This window comes from Ochotona curzoniae, unplaced genomic scaffold, assembly GCF_017591425.1.
Source record: "Ochotona curzoniae isolate NIBS_2020 unplaced genomic scaffold, NIBS_Ocur_1.0 contig_64, whole genome shotgun sequence".
NCBI classification, from domain to species: domain Eukaryota; kingdom Metazoa; phylum Chordata; class Mammalia; order Lagomorpha; family Ochotonidae; genus Ochotona; species Ochotona curzoniae.
The window spans coordinates 42,441,333-42,457,671 of NW_024466502.1; positions in this window are offsets into that span (position 1 = coordinate 42,441,333).

The following is a 16,339-nucleotide window of genomic DNA, read 5'->3' on the forward strand; positions in this document are numbered from 1 at the left end:
TATCAGAACATAGGACCCATATCAGGACATAGTGATAGGGCAAAGCTGGGTACCGGGGCTCTGTAGTCAGGGCCAAAAGATCCATTCGGGCCTCAGAAGCGCTGCTATTGCCAAAGGCAGATCCCCATAGGTTCTACCATCAACACAGCCACCACTGTCACCCAAAACCAGGATTGCGCTGTATATGACACCTACTTCTTCCCAACACCCACCTTCTAGACAGTGCTGGGGTGGATGTATTCATCTAACCTGTGCCTTCTGGGGAGGCTGGTAAGAACCCGAGTTTCTGATTCTGTAAAGGAAGCAGGTTCAAAGCCTGGGTGGTCAGGGTGGCCAGCATGCTTCATGCTTCACTCCTGGCTTATTTTCCTACTAAAATTGTCCTGTACCCGCAGGGGATTGGTTTCCAGACCAGTGTTGTGTCCCAGGGACGCAAAAACCTGAGAATGCTCAATCCCATGAAATAAAAGACTAACATTTGAATGTAACATCTTCACATACTTCCATATACTTCAAATCACTGTTGCATTATTTATAGGTAGTTGTTATGCCTTATTGTTAAAGGATGGATAGTAAGGGAAAAACTGTACATGGTCAATACAAACACACTTTATTATTATTATTATTATTATTTTCAGAGAATAAGAACCCGTCCATTGGTTCATTTCCCAGGTGTCCCTAAGAGCCAGGGGCTGAGCTGGGTCCAAGTTGGGAGTCAGAAACTCACTCAGCGCCTCTCCTATTGGTTGTAAGGACCCAATCACAGGAATCCATTGTCTGTTGCCTCCCAGAGTGCACAACAACACACAGCTAGACTCAGGAGTAGAGCCAGGAATTGAACTCGGGCACTTGGGTGTGAGATGCAGGCAATGTCTTAAACACTAAGCCAAATGCCCACTCCCAGAATATTTTCAGTCTGCATTTGCTCAAATCAGCAGAACTTGCAGCTACAAATGTCTGTGTCCAGCTATCCTAGTCCTTAAAGGTGTGTTTGCGAGATTTAAAAAATATAAAAAGACAAGATGCCCAGTTGTATTTGAGTTTCAGATGAAAATGTATTTTTTTAAGCAAAGTTTAGTCTATGCAATGTTTGAAGCACAGTTGTATTTAAAAAGTTATTCATTGTTGACCTAAAATCCAAATGCAACTGCACATCTGGAATCTTATCTTGCCACCCCTGCAAGGGTATATTTTCTACACTACACCACACTTGTCCCAAGGTGGACTGAAGATGTTCAAGCGCAAAATCTGTATGCCCAGGACAACGGCCTGGCTGTCAGATCCCAGTTTGAATTCCAAAGACTGACAACTCCCCAGCCCTTCCCTCTGCTTTTCTCCCAGAGCCAATTGTCGTTTCCTGCAGTCTGACGCATGTCTAGAGCCAACGAAGGTAAAGGTTTATGTCCTTGGGCAAGCAAAGGAGTGAAGCACATTGAAATGTAAAAATGAGAAAAAGCTTAGCCAGTTGCAATAAGGAAAAATAGAGCATGTATAACTGAAAGATTGCATGACTCTTATATACTAGGCCTTCTCAAATTCTAGGATCTCAAGTTCACCATGACTCACACATAGCAGAACTTCCATGGGAAGCAAAACTACAACATAATGAGACAATTTTCATGTGTGTCGTATGGAAATGAGTCGGGATGAGTCACAGCTCCTGGTGCTCTCACCTCCCACTTGCTAGGGCGGAGCCGTCACACAGTTGCTGGTCTGTTCCTTTCATGCAAAACAGTAAATGAGCTTCTTTCCAAACCACCGACCAACCATAATTCAGTGTGTTGTGGGCCAAAATTATGGCACTCTTTCTTTTTTTTTTAAGATTTATTTATTTTTATTGGAAAGTCAGACATACATAGAAGAGGAGAGACGGAGTGGAAGATCTTCCGTCCGATGATTCACTCCCCAAGTGACTGCAACGGCTGGTGCTGTGCCGATCCGAAGCCAGGAGCCAGGAAAAGCAGTTGAGGATGGACCAAAACCTTGGGACCCTGCACCCGCGTGGGAGACCCAGAAGAGGCTCCTGGCTCCTGGCTTTGACTTGGTTCAGCTCTGACCTTTGCAGCCGCTTGGGAAGTGAATCAACGAACAGAAGATCTTTCTGTCTCTCCTCCTCTCTGTATATATTTGCCTTTCCAATTAAAAAAAAAAAGATTTATTTATTTTTATTGGAATGGCAGATTTACAGAGAGAAAGAGAGAGATTCCATCCACTGATTCACTCCCCCACAATGGCCAGAGCTGACCCAATCCAAAGCCAGGAACCAGGAGGTTTTTCCAGATCTTCCACACAGATGCAGAGTTCCAAGATCTTGGGTCATCCTCGACCGCTTTCCCAGGCCAGACGTGGAATAGCCAGGGCACAAACCGGCACTCATAGGAGATACTGACACTGGAAGATGGAGGATTAGGCAGTTCATCTGTCTCACCAGCCCCGAATGGTGGCTTTTGGAGCCTGCACACATGTTGAGATACACTGTCCTACAGCAACCAGCCTCAAGTCCTTAGAAGACAGCCAATGCTAGAAGTGCCCTCATTCTAGACCTTTCTGCATTCCTGCAAGCATATCTTGTTCCTCCCACTTTGGGACCTGTGTGTTGCTCTTTCAATAGTCTCTTGCTTGCTTCATCTGGCTAACCTCCTCAGAACTCTGCTCAAAATCACCTCTTCAAGAAAAAGCCAATTTCGAGGGCCAGAGCTGTAGTAAAGTGGGTAAAACCAAAGACCAGTGGCACTGCCATCCCACATGGTGCCAGTTTGAGTGCCAGCTGTTCCACTTCTGAGCCAGCTCCCTGCTAATGTGTTTGGGAATGCAACAGAAGATGGCCCACATGCTTGAGGCCCTGCATGCACATGGGAGACCTGGAAGAAGCTCCTGGATTTGGATTAGTCCAGCTCTGGCTGTCCCAGCCATTTGGAGAGTAAACCAGTGGATGGAAAATCTCTCTCTCTCTCTCTCTGTAACTCTGCATTTCAAATAAATCAATCCTTTTTTCTTTCTTTCTTTTTTTTAAAGATTTTTTTTTATTTCGGGCCCGGTGCGATAGCATAATAGTTAAGGTCCTTGCCTTGAACGCGCTGGAATCCCATATGGGCACCGGTTCTCATCCCAGCAGCTCCACTTCCCATCCAGTTCCCTGCTTGTGGCCTGGGAAAGCAGTCAAGGACGGCCCAAAGCATTGGGACCCTACACCTGTGTGGGAGACCCAGAAAGAAGTTCCTGGATCCTGGCTTTAAATCAGCGCAGCACCGGCCATTGTGGTCACTTAGGGAGTGAATTGTAGGACGGATAATCTTCCTCTCTGTCTTTCCTCCTCTCTGTACATCTGACTTTCCAATAAAATAAATAAATCTTAAACAGGATTAGAACCAGTGTGCATATGGCATCCTGGCATGTTCAAGGTGAGGACTTTAGCCACTAGGCCACCCTGCCAGGCCCCAATCCTTTTTTCTTTAAAGCTAGGTTTCTGAACCTCCAGCCCCGTCCCACCCATGATTGGACTAGGATCTCCTCTCCTCTGTATGCTCTCAGAGTTCATCCTGACATTCTTTCATAGCTTGACAAAGACATAGTCCTGTGACTGGGGGTACTGTCTGTCTCCTTGTTTTCTCTAACAATGGATCTGTTAGCTGGGTATGACACTTCCCAGCTTGCCCTGCAGCCTGGTGTGGTCATATGTCGAGTTTGTGTATAGTCCTTGGAGGGAAAGGAACACACCTTCTCCTTTGATCTTTCTGCCTGCTGGCAGATGCAGTGATAGAACGAGAAAAGTACAAAGAAGCAGAACAAAAGAAGTCTGGGTGTCCACCATCAGGCTGCGAGGCCAGCCCTCCACCTGCTATCCACATTGCTAGTTTGAGATCGAGTCACACTGCTTCCCTGTTGAAGCTGCCCTAGTGAGTCTGTTATGCAAAAACACCTTATATCCAGTGATGCCAGATGGAACCAGGAACAGCTTGACACCAGATGCCAAGCCCTGAAGCACCACAATGTGACCCTACATCCCAGGTCACAGTCAGCTGGACGCATTGCTGTGGAGGTGGGGCTGACTGCACATGTATACCCCAGCAAGAATAAAATATGCCATCCTCCAAGGACGTTTCCCCATACTTTATCCTTCTCAGCTTTCACGAATGTTTTTAACTCCAAGAATCTCTTAAGGTCCCGAGGACCACATTGATTTCTGATTTTATAAATAAATCATTTGGTTTCTGACACACTAGTCAGCAGCTCCCCACCCAACCCTTACCCGCTGTCACAGCCAGTTAAAAGGGAAGCTGACCGTGATCCCACTCTTGATCTCTCTTGGAGATCAATGCTACTTAAGATAGTTCCATCCCTTTGCCATTATTAAATTCTGAGTTTCAAAGGTGATGGGGTCAAAGCTAATAACCAGCCCTCTTGCAAGTAGTTAACATTTTTTATGTTTTTAAACTTATTTTTTTTCTGTCACAGTATGCTTTTATGCATATCACAAATACTTTGTTACTTGAAGATAATTAATTTTTGATGCGTCTCCCTCTCCCTTTCTTCCTCATCTTCCTCCACACTTGACACCAGCCACTAACTACTTCACTAGCGCACACCACCCGGACCACCAGTCAAATACGCATTCACCCTTGTTTCTTTCTGGGTTCACAAAAATCATGTGTACAGATTTGCAGAAATCTCTCCCAGTCTGTTGGCTTAGATTTAATTAATTCTTTTAAATGGCTGAATAACAGCTCCCAATGTTGCTACATCATAAATGATTCATTCATTCACTTCTTGTCACCACGAGTGAATCTGCCTTAGCATGCGTATATGTGTGTCTATATGCTATTGGTTTTATCTCTGTGGGATACACTCCCAGGCTTGCACCTGCTGGGGCAAAAGACTCATTAAATTTTCATTGTAATAAATGGATTGTCAGTTGCTTCCCTAGAGCCATGCCTTCTTTTCCTCCTAGCTCCCTGCTATCCTTCTCTTTTCCCCCACTCTCCTGTTCCCTCTTTCCCCTACTTTGTTTTACATAATTAAAAGGCCGAAATGTTATGTTATAAACCTGTATAGGTAGATTTGGTCTTAGTTGTGCTCATCCATATAAATGCAAGAATGTACATTGTTGTAAAACAACCAGAAGAAGTCCCCTTCTGCAAGGGACCAAATTCAGAAGGTGACTATGGGTGTGGAGCATGACACCTATTCTCTCCTGTCTGTGTTTAATCAAGATATATGTTCTCAAACTCTCTAGCACCATGGCAACTGACATCTTCAGCAGCAGATTTGTAATCGTCTGCCAATGTTTCCTAGGTAATTCATTACAAGAGATACTGCTTTCCTGGGGCGCGCTCTGCCCCCAGCTCCCACTCCAAGGACTAATCATTCACTTGACGAATATCTACAGAGAAACAACCAGATGCCAGTCATTATACACTAGGTGGTAGATGTGTAGTAGCAAGTTAGAATGACAAAGTTCCACTCTCACACACCTAATTGAGAAGCTGAAGAGAAAAATGTTAAACAACTGACTAGATATGACTTTTTTAGTGTGATAAAATATGCATAACACCAATATGTTATCATAATCATTTAAAGTGCGTAATTCAGGGGGCATATAGCTTAGTTACATTGTATTACAACCAGTCCCTCTCTCTACCTCCACACTCATTGAAACAATAACTTGGTGGGGGTTGCCCCAGCCAGGCTGGACCCAATGCTGGGGACTCAGGCCAAAGTCATTGCTGAAGGGCAGTGACTGAGTTGTGGCTTTGGGCTGCCTGCTGGCCTCCCAGCGGCGAGCTCTGGGGTTTTTAGGATATGTAATTGCTGCCTAGGGATGCCCATGGATAAGGCCAGTGTGAGTGTAGGTGAGGGATGAATTCTGGGTGATTCCCAGCAATGGGGTCACGGAACTTTCTGGCAAGCATGGGGACTGAGACCTGGTGGTTTGGAGGGGAGAGTCCATAACACCTATTTGGGCCAGACTGACTCACTAGCCCACATGGGAATCCTGAGATGGGCTGTTAGCATAGAGCATCACTTACTGCCACACACCAGTCTACACGAAAGCTATGAATGGCAGCCTGACAGGGCTAGGTACCAGTACCTGACTGAGTGGTAGAACAGTGGATGGGTCACACATGATAGGGTCAAGACACTAACTAGCATGAGAGAGAACCAGGTCCAGGGTAGATTCTGCAGGGGAAGTATGGGCCAAACCCTGTGGAAATACAAGTCCTGCTGGTTAGCTTGTGAGCTGGGGTGGTGATGGGCTGAGCTAGGTGTGACCATGAAACCTGCCATCACTTACGGGTAAAGGAACTGATAAAAGTCTGGGCAGGTCAAAGCAGCAACACCCAAAAGTGCATCCTAAAATAGGATGTGGGGTGAGCCAAACTGCAACTGGAAGGGGTCAGACCAGACAGGACCAAGCAAACCTCAACTCACAAGGAAAAACAGAAATCAGGATGGAACACAGGTGCTGCTGAACTAGGCTCTTACACCCACTGGTCTGCATGAGCCAGGGATACACAGCATCAAAGGCAAAGGCTAAGACAGGTGAGGAGCTAATCCAACTGGGTCAGAGCAACAACCACTGGCGCACACGCATTCTAGGGCTGGGAATAGACTCGGCTGGGGAGCTGTAAGAGAGTACACCCTTGCTGGGTTGGGGTTCCCACGGGAGAGTGCGGGGTCTAAGGGGGCAGGGTGTGCTGTATTCTAGTCTGGATATGGCTGCAATCTCCACTGGCACAAGTGTGAACTGGGGCTGGGTACACCTAGCCGGGCTAGATGCCAGCACCATCTGGTGCTCTGGAGGACCTGGGTAGATGTAGGACAGACTAGACTAGGTCTCTGCCCCTACTGAGCCATGTGTGAGCAGTGTCTGGGTATGGACAAGCCTTGGCTGGGCTGAAATATCCAACAGTAAGAACCAGAATGGATTGAAGGCCAGCAAGGAGGGCTGGCCCATGGACCCATCAGTATGCCCAAGCTCTTGCACAGGGAGAGGTTTTGATGGAGGAGCTTGGGAAACTCCTCTGTTGGGACACAGTCCCTGCAGGTGAGTGCAAGAACCACAATAGGGAGCAACCCAGACCAGGCCAGAGAATGATACCCACTGGCATATATTTGGCATAGGTTGGGGGCAGACCAGGCTATACCATTCACATCACCCACTGGCGAATCCGAGCACCAGAATAGTGTGGGTCAGGCCAGGTTTGGTTGCGACACAAACCAGTGCTCATTACAGAATGCCAAGGTGAGGTGAGCTGTACCAGATGTGGCCACAGAGCCCAAAAGGCACACATGAGAACCAGGAGGGAGGGCGCAAAATCAGCAGGGGGAATGTGGGCTCCCCTGTTGGACAACCACCCCCCTGGAGAGAGTGAGTTGGGATGGGGGCCGACCAGACCAAGCAGGGCTACAACACTTGTGGACCTCACGTGAGCTAGCTCAGAGAAAAGCCAGGTTGTGCTGACTGTTCCAACTGGTGCAAGCTAAAATTAGGGTGGGTGAGGGTTGGTTGGGCTGTGCCGCAGCATTAGCTGGCAACCATGAAGAGACTATGTCAGCCAGTGGATTCTGAATAGATTTCATCGTGCTTGGAACGGCGAGATTGGCAGCAATTCAGAACTGCTGAACTATCAAAACCACTTGAGCAGGACCCTCAGAGCATGCCCCACATTGGGGACCTGGGAACGGTGGGAGGTTGAGCGGGGCTTCTCCCTTTGTTTCTCCCCTTTACCCCAGATACAGGGGGAAAAATGATATTAGAGTGGAAATAATGGTCATACCCACTTATCAACAATGTAAGAGAAAGAAAGAAAGAAAGAAAGAAACCCTACTATTTCTTTTTAAAATATTTCCTTATTTTGCCATTTGAAAGGCAGAGAGAGAGAAGGAGGGAGAGCGAAACAGGAAGAGAACTAAAATCAGTGGTTCACTCCCCAAATGCCAACAATAGTGAGATCTGGGCCATGAACTCCACTGGGTCCTCCACGTGGATGCCAGGGGCACAAGAACTTGGGCATCGTTTCTTCCCTCCCAGAATACATAAAGAGAAACTGGATTGAAATTTGAGAAGCCAGGACTGGAACCTGCACTCTGATGCTGTGTGCAGATGTTCCTAGCGGCAACTTAATCGACTGTGCCACAACACCCACCCGTAAGTCTCCGTTTCTGTTTCTCTCACCCCACTGGCAACTACCTTTCTATTTTCTACACTTAAGCAGACCCATACAGTATTTGTCCTTTTATTTCACTTGGTCTAATGTTATTAAGTTTTATTCGTGTTGTAATATGTATCAATTTCTCTTTCCTTTTCAAAGCTGAATAATATTCCAACATATGTGTGCATGTGTGTGTGTGTGCCTGTGCATATCACATTTTGTTTAACCATTCCATCTGTCAAGGTACACTGAGTTTCTTTTACCTTCTAAATAACACTTGTCTTACCTTTTGAAAAAAAAATTATTAAGAGGCAGAGATACAAAGACTGAAGCATGCAGAGAGGTAACAGATAATTTAGTCCTTATACCCCCATGACAGCCGAAACTGGGTTGGACAGAATTTGGGAACTAAGAACTCAATCCAGCTCTCACACATGGATGGCAAGAACTCAATTACTAGAATCATCACCATGTCCTTCCAGGCTCTACATTAACAGGAAGCCAAAATCAGGTGCTGGTGTTGGGACTTGAACCTTGGCACTAAGATGTGAGTTAATCAGTGGCTTGATCACTTGCCTGCTTTGGACTATATTTTTAATTAAAAAAAATGTTTTCCCCCAAAGAGACTTACTTATCAAGCCAATGAAGACTAGTTAATTATTTCTTTCACACAACTTGTAACTACACATTCTCAGAGAGTAAATCTATGAGTGTGTTTCAACTACAGTCTTAAAGATATTACCAGTGTGTTCTATTTCTTTAACTCCCATTGTGTTCTCATTTCAATAGTGAGACTGTGTTCATTGTCCCAGATGTGAATTGGCAGGACTAACGACTTTTCCAAGATTCTCCATGGCTCTTACAGAACAATAGCCTAGGTGCTCAAAGAAACCGAAATAAATAGGACTTTAGAATGGCTCAGTGGACTAATACTCTGCCTGCATGTACTGGCATCCCAAAGGGGTGCCACTTCATGTCCCAACTGCTCCACTTCCCATCCAGCTTCCGTGGCTTGGGAAAGCAGTAGAGGATGGGCCAAAGCCTTGGGACCCTGCACCTGTGTGGGAGACCTGAAAGAGGCTTCTTGTTCTTAGCGTTGGATCGGCTCAACTCTGGCCATTGAGTCATCTTGGGGAGCAAACCAGTGGATAGATCTGTTTTTCTATCTCTCCTTCTCTGTGTAAATCTACTTTTCCAGTAAAAGCAATCTTTTTATAAATGAGTATTTTTGTTATAAATTCCTTTTTAAAAGATTTATTTATTTTCATTGGAATGTCATATTTACAGAGAGAAGGAGAAACAAAGAGAAAGATCTTCTATCTGCTGCTTCACTCCTCAAGTGGACACAATGGCCAAAGCTGAGCTCATTCAAAACAAGGAGCCAGGAGCTTCTAATAGGTCTCCCACTTGAGTGCAGGATCCCAAGGCTTTGGGCCATCCTCTACTGCTTTCCCAGGCCACAGACGGTGAGATGTATGGGAACTGGAGCAGCTGGGACATGAACTGACACCCATGTGAAACCCTGGTACATGTAAGGTGAAGATTTAGCCAATTGAGCCATTGCACCAGGCTCTGTTACTGCCTTTTTTTTCAATAGAATTGGGGAAAGTAAAACAAGTTCTCTTTCTTGGTCACCCAAGGGGTGAACTGAGAGCCCTCCCTTGCCCTGTTAATGATTTCATTACCTTAGTATTGCAGAGTGTGAAAGAAGCAGTGGGGTCCAATGGAGGCTATCCCGGTGGGAATCAGACTTGAATGGGTGAAGGGATCTATGGATAATCAAGTTCAATAAGTATGCATTGAGATCTCAAGGACAGATATGAAATAACTTGATGAATGCAAGATACTTGATGAAGTCACATCTCATCCCATATTGTGAGCAATAGTATTCCTATGCTCTCTTCACTCAAAATACATTCCCTACCATTGTTTTGTTACCTGAAAAATTCGTCCAGCTTCTCTTGGAAAAATATTAATTTCCATTTTTTAAAAAGCATGTATTTATTTATTTAAAAGCCAGAGTTACAGAGAGAGGGAAAAATAGAAAAAGAGATCTTCCATGTCCTGGTTCCTTCTCCAAATGTTCACAGCCACAGAGACCAGGGATGACCTAGGCTAAAACCAGGAGCCTGGAACTCCATTTGGGTCTCCTGCATGGGTGCTAAGGGTCCCCAAGTACTTGGCCCATCTTCTATTGGTTTTCCAGGTATGTTTGCAGTAAGTTGGGTTGGAAGTGAAATAACCAGAATTCCAAGTGGTACTCAGATGGCATACCAGTACTTCAAGCAGCAGACTCTCCAATTACTATCAGCAATTTCTTAAAGTTTAATTTTTCTTAAGCAAGAAACAGAATAACAAACAGACAGGTGGAGAGATCTTCTGTCTGCTGGATCACTCCCAAGATGGCCTCAAACACCAGGCCTGGACCTGGCTAAAGAAGCCAGAAGCCAGAAACTCCATGCATGACTCCCATGTGAATGGTCCGGGTCCAGGCACTTGAGCCATCTTCCACTGCCTTCCCAGGAGCATTAGCAAGGAACTGGATCGGAAGCAGAAGAGTAGGGATGGAAATCCTCACTCTGATAGGAATGCTGGCATCACAAGCTGTGACTTTACCCACTGCGCCACAATGCCAGCCCCTTGCCAACATTATTGAGATGACCAAAGCACCTTGACAACATTTTCTAGAAGTTCTTCCATGAGAATTCCATAGGTGTCTGAAGTTGCCATCTTGCTGTCTACAGCATGTCTGCCAACCAGCTGAACATCCTTCATATGACACAGTGATTTTAACTCAAATATTTTTTCCTTAATAGTTGTCACATTCAAGCCGAACACTCCATCTCTCCCCATACAAAGCAATCATGCTGAGAAGCAAATAAAGGAAACATATTTTCCTACATCATTAATTACTCCATTTTTAAGCAGACACAAACGCTTTTTCTCTTTGGCTTTGGACCAGCTACTGTGGCTGCCAACTGGGGCTCCCAGGGGCTTGAAGAATATTAATCATCAGAATAAGCTTTGTTCTTTTTGAAGGAAAATCAGTTTAAATTAAAGGCATACCCAGATATCCCCCCAACTCTCACATTAGACTAGGGACACAATTTGGTGATTAATTTTTCAATATCTGTTAGTGATGTTTTTTTCAGTTACTATAATTTTGGTAAATTGGCAATGAAACATGGGCAAATTGTGTATTTTTACATATATAAATACATGTAACTGATTTCCACTATATCATTATAATAGTACAGTCCTTCATAAGCAGTTGTATGCCCATCAGTCTATTTAAGTGTATCCTGACAATGTAGGTATGGATAATGGCAGAGCGTCCAATCAACCATTTTCTGAGGTCCAAACTCACATAATCAATTACCTAACCAGCATCTCTTTCTTTTAACCATGTCAGGGGCATCTCAAGGTAAAAACGTTCAAAACTCAATTCTGTTCCAAAAATATTAACATACTTTAATCTACGTGAAAGAACGACAGAGAAAGAGTGAGAGAGAATGATCTTCTATCCATTGGTTCACTCCCCAAGTTTGGACTGAAGGAGTTCTCAGACCCTGTGATTTAAGGGACCTGTGATTACAGTGCCCGGGAGGAGATGTGAATATGATGTTATGCAACAAGTTAAACTACACAACCCTTATTTCACCAAATGTCTTTCAACATGAGTATTTGTGAACCATTTGGGATAAATTCTAGCAACTGAAAATTATTTGGCATTTATTAGGTGTTCCTACTTAAAATACTTATTTAAGTTCTGTGATCATTATCTGAGCCTTTTTGCATCATCTTATCTACTTTTCACAGGATCTCTAGGGTCTATATGATTCACAGAGTATCAAAGAGCTGTGAGGCCAGTGCAGTGGTGCTGCAGGCTCCACCCCATGTTGCCAGCATCCCATGTGGACAACGGTTCCCAGCCCAGTTACTCCACTTCCAACACAACTCCCTGTTTGTGGCCTAGAAAAGCAGCAGAGGATAGCCTAAGTCCTTGGGATCCTTCACCCATGTGGAAGACCCAGAAGAAGCTCCTGAATCCTGCTTTCAGATCAGCTCAGCTTTGGCCGTTGCAGCCATTTGGGGAGTGAGCCAGCAGATAGAAGACCTTTCTCTATCTCTGCATCTTTCCTTCTATTTCAATAAAATCTGCCTTTCAAATAAAAATTTTTGAAAAGCATCTTGCTTTTGGAATTGATGTATGAGGTGGGGTAGCTAGAGAGAGACCTAAGGTTTGACAACCAGGGCTTGTCGAGCGACACATGACAGCTCCAGGTAACACACACATGATCTGTGGCTCCAGTCTGTCCATGCAAAAGTGCTTCCTGGCTGGTGCAGCTACTGCAGCCAGCTCCTATCTAGCAGTCTATCCTGTCCCATATGACAGAGCAGCTTGCACTATTCAAATCTACATCTCTGTATCTCTGTGCTCTGCAACCCCAGCCTCTGTATTTTCCTGTAGTGAAAATTGCCAGTGCCACAATGTTGCAAACATACAACCAGCACCATCTGGAAATAGCCAATATGGCTGCAAGATACGGCTTTGTGATGACCTTCATGTCATTATAAAAATCACCATGGCAGGCACTTCCACTCTCATCATGCACTTCTGATACTTTGCAGAAAAGGGCACTAGAACTGTTGGTACTGAAGCCCTGACCTAAGTTCTACCCTCTTTTGAATATTCAACTGAGCTCTACCCCAGATACCATCCCCTTGGACTCCTGTTAGTATAAAATGGCGGCAAGAATCTTGTTGAAGGAGTCCTGTATGTGTTTTGGCATTTTGTTCTCTCTCTTTTGCTCTCTCAAACTTGCCTACACTTTTCCTAGGCTTTAAATAAATCCTGTTTCCCTGTGTATCTCCATCCTGAATTCTTTCACAGCTGAAGGGAAAAGTCCTGGAATAAGCCCAGTCAGGGGCCCCATTGTCTGCAACTGAATTATGATTTAAATCTAGTTATTTTGAAGCAAGGTCTGAGCTCTTCATTACACTACAATGCAGCCTCTCGAAAATATATCTTCTCCGATATCTGCACATGGAATGTTCCCAGGAGACAGGTGCAGTTAAACCACAAGGCAGTCTGACATGCCAAGTTTTCTCATGTTATTCGTTGTCTGGGCGTGTAGGAGATCTCCATTGTTGTCTCACAATTTGCCACAAACTTAGCTCCTTAAAATCACACTCATTCCTGAGCTCAGGGTGTTAGCGGCCCCAGGTTCTTTGAGTCACTTGCAAATAGAAATTGACAAGAGGTCAATGTGCAAAGCAGGCAAGATTTATTTGAGGGCTTATGCTCAAACACAAGGGAGACAGTGTGTGGGAAGCAGCTCTGTCGACTGGCTCTCCAACAGGACCTGAACAGGTGCTTTTACAGCTTGGGGAGGTGTGCTGCTTTCCCCAGGGCACACATTGCTCCAATCTGCACCCAGCCTGCAGGTCTGGCTCCCCCTCTGCACACAATGCTCCAGGTTGCAGGCAGCTCAGGGCTCTATGCAGGCACCACAGGGTTTTTTATGTTTGTTTAGTACACAACATGCTCCAAGTAGCCATGATGCTTAGTACTAGCACTCTATAAAGCTTGTGTATTGATGACCTTCAGCTGTCCTGGTATGTGTGTGGGTTGGGAAGACTCTAATAAGGCAGTAGAGGGTCTTTTGCAGTTAGGAATCAGATGGTTAGGAGACAGAGGCACAGGCATCCCACTGGGAACCAGTTTGTGTCCCAGCGGCTCTAATTCCGGTCTAACCACCTGTTTATAGTGTAAGAAAGCAATGGAATATAGCCAAAAGCCTTGAGACCCTGTACTCATGTGGAAGACCGGAAAAGAGCTCCTAGCTTTGGATCAACTCAGCTATGGTCAAAGCAACCATTTGGACAGTGAACCAGTGAATGGAAGATCTTTCTCTCTCTGTCTCTATTTTTCTTTCTGCAATTCTTCCTTTCCAATAAAAATTGTTTAAATCTTAAAAAAACAAAAACCCTGGAATCCAATTGTACAATAACGATCAAAGGGAAAGGAAAAGTTGAAGATGTGAAAGGAGAAAGAAGGGCAGAGCGACTGAGGAGGGAGGAGGTGGGTAATCTGCACAACAGGAAGAAAGCCCATGCCCTGCATGGCACAATCATCAGCAGTTAAGCATGGAAGATGAAAGTCAGGCTTTAGTTAAAAGACTTAAAGAGGGTCAGACTAGGAATGCGTCTTCTAATGAATAGGCATCTTGGAAGATATTAAAAGAATGATTAAGCCAGAGGCCAGTAGTACTAGGTGGAGGTATACTTGGTATTCAGACAACATAGAACCAGAGTTCTATTTCCTATCCACCCTGGGCAGAGTCCCCATCTCCAAAGCCCTTCTCTCTTCCTTTATTTCCTCCTGCATTGACTGACTCTCGCCTGGGGTTATTACCCTGTGGGACTTCTGTTACAGACAATGACTGCATTGCATTCTAACTGCGTGTTCACTTGCCTATCTTGCCTAAAAGATCATGACAGTAATTAGTGCAATCTTTGCATAAACTGTTGGTATATTTTTCTTTTCTTGCTTTTTAGGTCTGTCAGTTAGTAATTATAAAGCAAACTTTATGCAAAATCTTTTATTATGGAAAATTTTAAACAGCTACAAAAGCAGAATGGACTCACCACGCAGATTTAATAATTATGAATTCACAGCCAGTCCTCCTTCGTCTGTACTTCTATCCACTCCACCACACTGATTCCTTTAAAGCGTATCACAGAAATCATGTCATTTCATCTGAAATCTTCAAAAAGCTAATTCTGTTTTTGATACCATAATCATGACTCCATTGCCACATACATACATGAAATTAGCAATTCCTTAATATCATCAAATATGAAGTAAATGTTCTGGTGTGCTCAACTGGCTTACACAACTTTTTTAGAAAATCATTATGATTGACTGAGGTAGCACTGAAATTTCCTTTAATCTATAGGATCGTTTTCCTGCTGTTTTAGTTTTCCATGCAATTTTGTAAAAACTGCACTATTTGTTCTCTAGAGATTTCCAAATTTTGATTTTTTAAAGGCTTACTTTATTTATTTGAAAATCAGAGTGACACAGAGAGAGAGGGAGAGAGAGATCAATCTTCTACCCCCTGGTTCACTTTCCAAATGGCTGTGATGGCTAGGGCTAAGCCAGGCCCAAAGCCAAGAGCCTGAAGTACATCAAGTGCCCCAACTTAGCAAGTACTTACCAAGTGCTTAGTCCACAGCTTTCCCAGAAGCACTGGCAGGGAGCTGGATTGGAAGCAGAACGGCCAGGACTAAAATCCACACTCTGGTATAAGATGCTGGCAACACAGGTGGTAGCTTACTGTGCTGCACCACAATACAGGTCCACATTTGCATTTTTGATGCTCGAATCCCCATTGTGTAATTTTATGTGTTTTTTAAAAGAGACCTGTTTGCTTAAAAATATAGCTCACCCTGCTACAATGGTCAATCTAGACCTCATACTGTAATTATTGACATGTTATCCTAGTATCCTGTACCTGCGAATCACAAGAACCAACATAAGCTGTTTTGGTCACTGTAACAAAAATACAATGGATGACATCAATAGCAAACACTTATTTGTCACAGTTTTGGAGACTGGGGAAGTCCAAGGTCAAAAATAGAGCAGATCCAGTGTCTGGTGAAGACACTTCCTGGTTTATTGTCTCTTATGTCCTCACAGAGCAGAGAGCCAAAAGCAAGCAAACTCTCTACCGTCTCTCCTTAGAAGGAGACCAACGCCATCACTACAGCATCACCCTCATGGCCTCAGGTCCCACCCTCACATAGAGTCACTTGGGAACTAGGGTTTCACAGCCAGGAATGAATAATTAAAATACAAATTCTGATGGCACTGAATGCTGTTGAGAAAAAACAAAGCTTGGGCAGGGAGAGGGAGGAGAAGTTACATGATTAAATGTAGTGGGCCGGGAAAGCAGAGAGCCGAGAGAAGTGTCATTTACATGACATATGGAAGGAGGGAGTGGGCTTCGTGAAGCTGTCTGGGGGAAGATTGTTCTGAGCCGAAAAACAAGAAAACAAACACATGAGCCAAAACCAAGTGCCGAAAACAAATGCATGTAAGAAATAAGAAAACAAAATGATGGGTCACACTCTAAGAAATCAATGAAGACTAAAAGCTGAAAGAAAATAGAACGTCAACA